At 35.6% G+C, this 9,645-nt stretch overlaps 1 protein-coding gene across 1 annotated transcript in view; it reads left to right on the forward strand.

Annotated features, from left to right (window-relative positions):
- The first annotated feature begins 7,229 nt into the window (after positions 1-7,229).
- LOC106464651 (elongation of very long chain fatty acids protein AAEL008004-like) overlaps positions 7,230-9,645 on the forward strand; it is a 42,548-nt gene continuing 40,132 nt past the window's right edge. Inside the window, exon 1 of the mRNA XM_022392402.1 lies at positions 7,230-7,248. The gene's annotated coding sequence lies outside the window, so the exon portion shown is untranslated. The remainder of the gene's footprint in view (positions 7,249-9,645) is intronic.

The following is a 9,645-nucleotide window of genomic DNA, read 5'->3' on the forward strand; positions in this document are numbered from 1 at the left end:
TGACGGTTACAAACCTCACCACCACAGAGGTCTTACTAACAACAAAATAGAGTAACTGTGGTCTACTGATAACACCATGACGGTTACAAGACTCACCACCACAGAGGTCTTACTAACGATTGAATAGAGTAACTGTGGTCTACTGGTAACACCGTGATTGTTACAAGACTCACCACCACAGAGGTCCTACTAACAACAGCACAGAACAACTGTGGTCTACTGGTAACACAATGACAGTTACATTACTCATTCCCACAGAAGTCTTACTAATAATAGAAAAGAGTAACTATTGTCTACTGGTAACACCATGATGGTTAAATAACTCATCATCACAGAGGTCTTACTAACAACAAAATAGAGTAACTGTGGTCTACTGATAACACCATGACGGTTACAAGACTCACCATCACAGAGGTCTTACTAACGATTGAATAGAGTAACTGTGGTCTCCTAGTAACACCATGATGGTTACAAGACTCACCACCACAGAGGTCCTACTAACAACAGCACAGAGCAACTGTGATCTACTGGTAACACAATGACAGTTACATGACACATTCCCATAGAAGTCTTACTAGCAATAGAAAAGAGTAACTATTGTCTACTGGTAAAACCATAATGGTTACATTACTCACCATCACAGAGGTCTCACTAGCAACAGAATAAGGAAACTGTGGTCTACTGGTAACACCATGATGGTTACATGATTGAATCATCATCTCAAGGGTTTTGCTAAAAAAAAAAGAATTGTTGGAGCGTCTTAATTACATTCTTTTCTTAGTTTCTTTGGAAGTTTGGGAGTTAATGTGAGTTAACTCTGATAAACCGAATAGAACAAGATATTATCGTGTGTTTCAAGTGTTTGAGAGTTACTGTGGGTTAACTCTGATAAACCGAATAGAACAAGATATTATCGTGTGTTTCAAGTATTTGAGAGTTGCTGTGGGTTAACTCTGATAAACTGAATAGAACAAGATATTACCTTGTGTTTCAAGTGTTTGGGAGCTACTGTGGGTTAACTCTGGTAAACCGAATAGAACAAGATATTATCGTGTGTTTCGAGTGTTCGGGTATTACTATGTGTTAACTCTGGTAAACCGAATAGATAATGCCGTGTGTTTAGGAGTTACTGTGTGTTATCTCTGGTATACCGAATAGAACAAGATATTACCGTGTATTTCAAGTGTTTGAGAGTTACTGTGGGTTAACTCTGGTAAACCGAATAGAACAAGATATTAGTGTATGATGCGAATTGTTATTCCTTACCCGGAAATTTTCACATGTGGTAGTTTGAATTTGCTAGTGGGTCAACTCTTCTTAGGTTCTATTCTGGGCCAGCCATGCCAAAAAAAAAAAAAATAAGTAAATAATCATAATAATATTTCGCGCAAAACCATTCGGGGCTATCTGCACTAGTCGTCCCTAATTTAGCAGTGATATAAAAGAATGATAGTTAGTTTGTTTGTAATTAAGCACAAAGCTACACAATGGACTATCTGTGCTCTGCCCACCATGGTATCGAAACCAGGATTCTAGCGTTGTAAGTCAGCAGACATACCACTGTGCCACTAGGTGGCTACAAGAATGAAGTCAGCTATAGTCATCACCACCAATTCTTGGACTACTCTTTTATCGATTGAAAGTTGGAGCGAACGTCATATTACAATGCCCCTATGGCCATAAAGGCCAGTATGGTCGGGACTTGAACTCTCAGATTACGAGTCGAAAGTCTTAACCACCAGCAGAATGAAATTCATTTGGTTGCTGTTTAAACCTCATATACTCCCTGCTAATGACGATTTTCTTAAAGGTTTGTTTTTCGACACAAAATATTTTAGCTTTAATTTACAGGAGGTTTAAATATCCATGTGTGTTAAGTTTGAGCATGTAGTCACGCTAAAGGTTCCCAAACTGTTTCAATATCATCCTCGTGCAGTCACACAGTCTCACAACAATATATTTTAATAGCTTATCTTGTTCAAAAGTTATAGCTTATTTTGCTATACCGCTGCAATGAAACACACACACACAGATCTCAGGTAATAAATTCACTTTCGATAGGTTATAGGGTTTTTTATCGTTTTACATCAAGACTTATTGAACCTACGTGTTTTTCTGACATCATGAAAAGATCTCAGGTGATAAGTACACAATAAAAAAAAAGGAACAAAAAGGATAAGGAAAAAGGCCTCTTCATTTCTAAGTAGAATTATAATAAGTTGATTCCATATTTCCTACGTTTGTGATTAGACCCAATTTTCCGTGTCTGTCTATGGATTCAAACATATATCATAGTTGCTTGATTTTTATGCCCAGTGGGATCCAATAATTTGAAGTGGTGCCATTTCAACCATGGGGAGGAGGAGAAAAGGCAACTTTAATTGACTAATTATAAATACTCTATGTATATTCTACGTATAAAAACTCGTTTTTGGAGTCCGATTTTTAAACTTAGCCGTTCTGCTATGTAATGGATTGCAAAGTTGGTGAAATTTAAAAGAATATCTAAAAAAGGATATTTGTAGGTGATGAATATATGTATAATGATAACTTTTAAACTCAAATTACAATCAAGCCATGATCATCTTTTTTTTTGGGGGGGGGAGGTGACTTGAGATTCAGCCAACAAAGCTTTCGCCCCCTTTTCCCCATCCCTAGGAAAAGATTACAAGAATTAACTTTTTCTTTTGTATGTCCATAAGAAGAGGGGAGGTATAGTTGGGGTTTGTAATGCCAAAATCGTGGAGTTTCATTTATGATAGAATGTCACCCAGAAAGTTTTGTCTGTTTGCTTATTATTAAGCATAAACCTACACATTGGCTATCTGTGCCGTGCCAATCACGGGATATTGAAACCGGTATTTTAGCATTACAAGCCAGGCGCGGGGGGGGGGGGGCAGAAAGCGCTTCAATATCACTACGAAGGGTTTTACGAAAATAATTAACAATTATATTTCCTGTAAGCCAGCGTATAACCAACAGGCTTACACCTGCTATGTTGAGGATGTGGGTCACCAGATATAAATATTCCACACTGTTCGTATTAACCCAAAGCTACATAATGGACTACTTACGCCCTGTCCATCACGAGGAGTCGAAACCTGAATTTTTGCGTTATAAGTCCGTAAACCTACCGCTGACACACTTGGGGGGGGGGGGTACATTCAATATAGCCTCCATTAAGTACGATGTGTTTCGTCAGTTGTATCGTGTTGTTTCGGTAAAATAAAGGTGTGACTATACGAAAATAATTATTTACTACTTTGAGAAGTGTTGATTGCCGTCAGCCGTAAACTGCCCATGTTTGGCAGAAGAAAAAGAATACCCTATTTCCTTCTAAACAACTTTCATGTCAGCGTATACATATATATATATATATATAGAGAGAGAGAGAGAGAGAGAGTTTGTTTGTTTTTTGAATTTCGCGCAAAGCTACACGAGCTATATAGTTATATAACATTTGTAAATTACGATTTTTTGTATATTAAATTATGCAATATATATATAAATAGAATTCTTTAATTTGATTGTTAATTACTAGCCACTTAAAGTTTGATTTTTTGGTCTTAAGGAAAGTCCGATTCTGTGTGTTTTGTAGGGAGGCATTGCCTCTTTCAGAGCCCCCATTGGCTCAGCGGTAAATCTAAAAACTTATTATGCTAAAAACCGGGTTTCGATAGTAGTCGTGGGTACAGCACAGATATTCCATTGTGTAGCATGTGATAATTCTTAAACCTAAATCGTCTACAAATTGTAGATATTTGTAGAAGCATATTCCTTTATACTTCACAATTTTCCGTATAAAACAAAAAACAGATATGCAAATAGATAGATAAAACAAAAATAAATATTTTTTTATTTAAGACAAACTAATCATTTTTTACGAAGGTCACACAGACAAATATTTACAACAATCAAAACCATTACACAATTATAAATATCCATATTACGTGATGTCTAAAAATAAATACCTACGTACACGTGGCTCGGCGATATATCCAATGGCTCACATAGCTAAAAACCGAGCTTCGATACTCGAGGTGAGCAAAATGCCAATAGCCCATTGTGTAGCTTTGCGCTTAACAACAAACTCTTTAACTGTTTTAAGCTGCAGAATATGTTGGATTTTTGTAACTCACGCCAATACCTATATATACGATATTTTTGTCTAAAGTAATAATAATGCATAACTGAATTAATTTAGATTTTTGAATGAATAGCAGCCTTGACAAACAAGTTTCAACACACGAATTTTGAAACAATTCAAACATAAAATATTGTTACGTCTCTGGTCGTTTGTTAATTTCCTGGTATAAATTCTTCCCGAGGAACTTCAGCGATACAAGTCCTTTCTTAAATAAAACTAGTTTATTCTTTCTCAATACAACTTTGCAATACACAGAATTTCCACTGTCACTTTAACTTAAACAGATGCTCTAATTCACAACGATTCACGCACTTTACTTACAGTCACTACCGCTTGCTTGACTCAATTATCTGTCTCTATATCTGTCTATCTGCAATTATTATCTCCGCTTTATTTGCCGGGCTTATATACTGAAATAGAGGGCGCCTAGAAAAGACTAGAGTTGCCAGGAAAAGTCATGATCCTTCTAGAAACTCATGACGTGTTACCAGTGTCACGTGACTTCAGCTGTCGTAACAATATAAATACCAATAATTATACGATTCACATGTCCTTTCTGAAACAGCTGAACACAATTTGAAAATTATGTTTCATACAAGTTCATTTGTAACACAACTAATTACATTTCTTCACTTTAATTATAATTAAGAATGTAGTGCACCATACAGAAGTATCCTCTGTATACAAGCTAGACTTATGTTTTCCACACGATAGTTTAGAAAGTTTTAGTACCCTGTTTTGTATCCGGTGATTCTATAATAGATACAAGTAAAGACAAAACTTTTCAGAAAATTAAGTAAATGTAGGGATGGCTAATGTCAATCCTTCAAAAACAATGTAAACACGATAGTAGGGATGGTATTTACATCATCCATACATAATACCACAGACACACAATGTAGTAGAATGCTAACAGACAAAAATAGGATCAATTAAACTCAATTGTGATTAAACAGTTGTATATATTGCCTGTGCTATTATGTAGGGATGATACAAATGCCATCCCTACTATCTTGTTTACATTGTTTTTGAAGGATTGACATTAGCCATCCCTACATTTATTTATTTTTTTTAAACGTTTTCTGTACTTGTTTTATTTAATGCAGTGTTTCAATAGACATAGGAAGGTTGTATTTATAACAAAGTTCTAAATACAATAAGGTTCCAACTGTAATATTTATTGTTTATCTATTATCAGCTGGTAATTCCCGTTTCACTCTGTACTTAAGCTTTTTAAAAGAACACTAAATTTCTGTAAAAACGCAAACTTCAAGGGGTAATGATAACATCGTTTACACTACAATTATGATAAGTTTTAAATTACTACTAGTTAATAATACTTATAAAGGCAGATACTCCGTTTGAAACTATGTCACCTCAGTGACACCATTATTTTGGTTTTTCAGTTATCATGTAATAAAAAAGAAACAGCAGAGAGAAGAACAAGAAATTCAAACTTTTTGTTATGATATTTACAGACATTCACAGAACTTGTGACTCAGTCATTACATAGATATTGTTATAAAAGGAAACACTGTATAGTATTGTAAAGTTCTGATGACCTATTGAGGAAATATTTAAAACACCATTTCGATAAACAACCAGAACCATCCTTACATAGACAGTGCTGCCGCCTGCCTGATTTTACCTTGTCCGTTGTTCGTTACATTTTCAAAGCTATTGAGCTATTGACTAATCCAAGAGGAGTTACAGTGTATGGTAACGACAGCTATTAACCGGTTCGAATATTGTTATCGGCTGACTTTGTTATCACATTATCTATCAACAATGAAAAACAATAAAACGAAAAGTGTCCTGTATTTTTTAGTATATACGATACAATAAATACATTAAGAACTTGTTCTGAGAGAATAATTTTCAATATTTCTTCTTATTTTGGCACCGTGCCACCTTTTTTTAAAGCCGACTTATAAAACAGTCCTAACTTTCCTCGTGATCCATTAACAGAACTTAAACGAAATCAAAACGCTGATTCGCTAGTTTACAAATAACTTCAAACATGATTCGAATAGGCGAACTAGCTGATTTATGTAACACACGTTCCAAACGCCGAATCCTAAAAATGGTTAATTTATCATTCAGATATATAAGATTCAATCTACCTCCTTCGAGAGGTAAACATAAGGTTTCTGTTTACAGAATAAACATTCCTCCAAACAAATTGTATAAAATCATTTTGAACGTTATCTATCAACTTCTTGGGAGGTTCTAATACCTGAAATTTATGATACATACTACAAGAGATCATTTGATTAAGAATTAATACTCTATCTTTAAATGATAAAAAAATATTGTAAACTTTGAAAATTCCAATAAGCTAACAACAATTTTCTTTCAGCTCACCCAAATTTATTTGAATCGATACTAAAGGTTCACGGTAGGTCAGCGGCAAGTTTAGAGACTTACACACGAAAATCCGGGGTTCGATTCCCCGACGACGAACAGAGCGCAAAATGCCCGTTGTGAAACTTCACTCTAAAAACAAACATCATTGGAAAAGTTTCTAAATAAACTCTAAATATCTTATTCCAACCAAATATAGCCTAATTTATTTTCTATGGATGTTTTCCAAGTACCACGCCATAAGCCAAGATACTTTGCTTTAATAATTACGTTTTCAATCAAATCCATTTCCGTCTCTCACCTAATGTAAATATTTTTATTGTCATATCGTAAAAAGATAAAATAAGTCAAAACAATAAATGAAATAAGTTTTTGTTGATCACTAAAAAATGATATTGGTCTTAAATAACTAATTTTCTTTCTTACATTATAAAAAACGGTTCTATAACTAATGTAAATAATTGATCCTAAATAACTAATTTTCTTTATTACATTATAAAAAAAAGGGGTTCTATAGCTAATGTAAATAACAGTTACTGGTTTTTCTTGTCGCAATAGTTGAAGATGAAACCGAGACATTAACTACATAAGAATTAGTAATGTCTGTGGTGGCCCCATCGAGCTCGAGGGGAGTCCCAGATGGCAGTGTTTGTGAAACGTCGCTAGTCAGGCCAAATAAACACATATACGCAAGATACGTCAGTGTGTGGAGCCCCAGCTGAATTGAGAGGGTCCAGGTGAGATCAGCCTCCCCCCCCCCTTAAACTTTTTGTGAGATGACGCTTCTCATAGCTGAAATTGAACCCAACTCATTGTGTCAACTGCTCTTATAATTTTCTCGCCAAACCAAATTTTTTGAGTACCTTTCTTAAATAGTTATGGTTTATAAGGTAGAATGATAAACATTCATTATTTTTGTTTACAAGGTTTTTTTATATCACACATAGCATGTATGTTATCATAAGTACATCGATCTGGAACAGAGTACGTCTGGTTGTCATCAATCAAACGACTCGTAACACGTTTCACTCTGGTTGTTAGGGCTTTAGAAGATACTTTATAACTAGTACATAGAAGTGATACCGGTATCCAATTGTTTAACTCGACCAAATTCACATTTTTAGGTATTAATTTCATTACTGCTGTTTTCATATTTCTACAACATTCACCTGTCTGTAGAGATTCATTAAAAACCTTGAGCAGGAAATTACCAATCTGAGACTGAAATTTAACTAACCACTCAACCGTCAGGCCTTCATTTCCAGGGGACTTGTAACTAACCGCTCAATTATTAGGCCTTCAGTTCCAGGGGACTTGTAACTAACCACTCAACCGGTAGGCCTTCATTTTCAGGGGACTTGTAACTAACCTCTCAACTATTAGGCCTTCAGTTCCAGGGGGACTTGTAACTAACCACTCAGCCGTTAGGCCTTCAGTTCCAGGAAACTTGTAACTAACACTCAACTGTTAGGCCTTCAGTTCCAGGGAACTTGTAACTAACCACTCAACTGTTAGGCCTTCAGTTCCAGGGACTTGTAACTAACCACTCAACCGTTAGGCCTTCAGTTCCAGGAGGCTTGTAACTAACCGACTCAACTATTAGGCCTTCAGTTCCAAGTTACTTGTAACTAACCACTCAGCCGTTAGGCCTTCAGTTCCAAGGGGTTTGTTTTCTGTTAATAATTGACAATAAATAGTTACTTCTGTAAACATTAATGGAGTACCGAAAGACTGTTCCACACTTTTTGATAAAGTCGGTAGTTACTTTTGTTAACGTTAATGGAGTACCCAAAGACTGTTCCACACTTTTTGATAAAGTCTTCCTACATTATGCCTAGAATCTAATAACCCAACCATCTCACACACGAGGCTTCCTACATTATCCCTAGAATCTAATAACCCAACCATCTCACACACACGAGGCTTCCTACATTGTGCCTAGAATCTAATAACCCAACCATCTCACACACACGAGGCTTCCTACATTATCCCTAGAATCTAATAACCCAACCATCTCACACACACGAGGTTCCTACATTGTGCCTAGAATCTAATAACCCAACCATCTCACACACACGAGGCTTCCTACATTATGCCTAGAATCTAATAACCCAACCATCTCACACACACGAGGCTTCCTACATTATGCCTAGAATCTAATAACCCAACCATCTCACACACACGAGGCTTCCTACATTATCTCTACTTCCATTCTGTTTACCCTGAATGTATTTTCACTTATCCTTGATGTCTGTCCGCCCACCAGGGATTGACCTAAACGACTGGACTTCTCTCGCCCTACAATCATCAACTTCTTTCACCTGGTCAAAATAGAACCTTCCCAATTAAATCTAGGTCGTCAACACGCATTGGATGAGAGAAAAAGTGGCTCAGTGAAGTATTAACACTTAAGTTAAACATAAGCCCTGGGCTGTAGTGAAGTATTAACACTAAAGTTAAACATAAGCTCTGGGCTATAGTGAAATATTAACAATAAATTTAAACAGAAGTTCTGGGCTGTAGTGAAGTATTTACAATAAATTTAAGCATAAGCTCTGGGCTGTAGTGAAGTATTTACACTAAAGTTAATCATAAGCTCTGAGCTATAGTGAAATATTAACACTAAAGTTAAACATAAGCGCTAGGCTGTAGTGAAGTATTTACACTAAAGTTAAACATAAGTTCTGGGCTGTAGTGAAGTATTAACACTAAAGTTAAGCATAAGCTCTGGGCTATAGTGAAGTATTTACACTAAAGTTAAACATAAGCTCTGGGCTATAGTGAAGTATTAACACTAAAGTTAAACATAAGCTCTGGGCTATAGTGAAGTATTAACACTAAAGTTAAACATAAGCGCTAGGCTGTAGTGAAGTATTTACACTAAAGTTAAACATAAGCTCTGGGCTATAGTGAAATATTAACACTAAAGTTAAACATAAGCTCTGAGCTATAGTGAAATACTAACACTAAAGTTAAACATAAGCTCTGGTCTATAATGAAGTATTTACACTAAAGTTAAACATAAGCTCTGGGCTATAGTGAAATATTAACACTAAAGTTAAACATAAGCTCTGGGCTGTAGTGAAGTATTAACACTAAAGTTAAGCATAAGCTCTGGGCTATAGTGAAGTATT

Source organism: Limulus polyphemus, unplaced genomic scaffold (genome assembly GCF_000517525.1).
Source record: "Limulus polyphemus unplaced genomic scaffold, Limulus_polyphemus-2.1.2 Scaffold1710, whole genome shotgun sequence".
Lineage (NCBI taxonomy): Eukaryota > Metazoa > Arthropoda > Merostomata > Xiphosura > Limulidae > Limulus > Limulus polyphemus.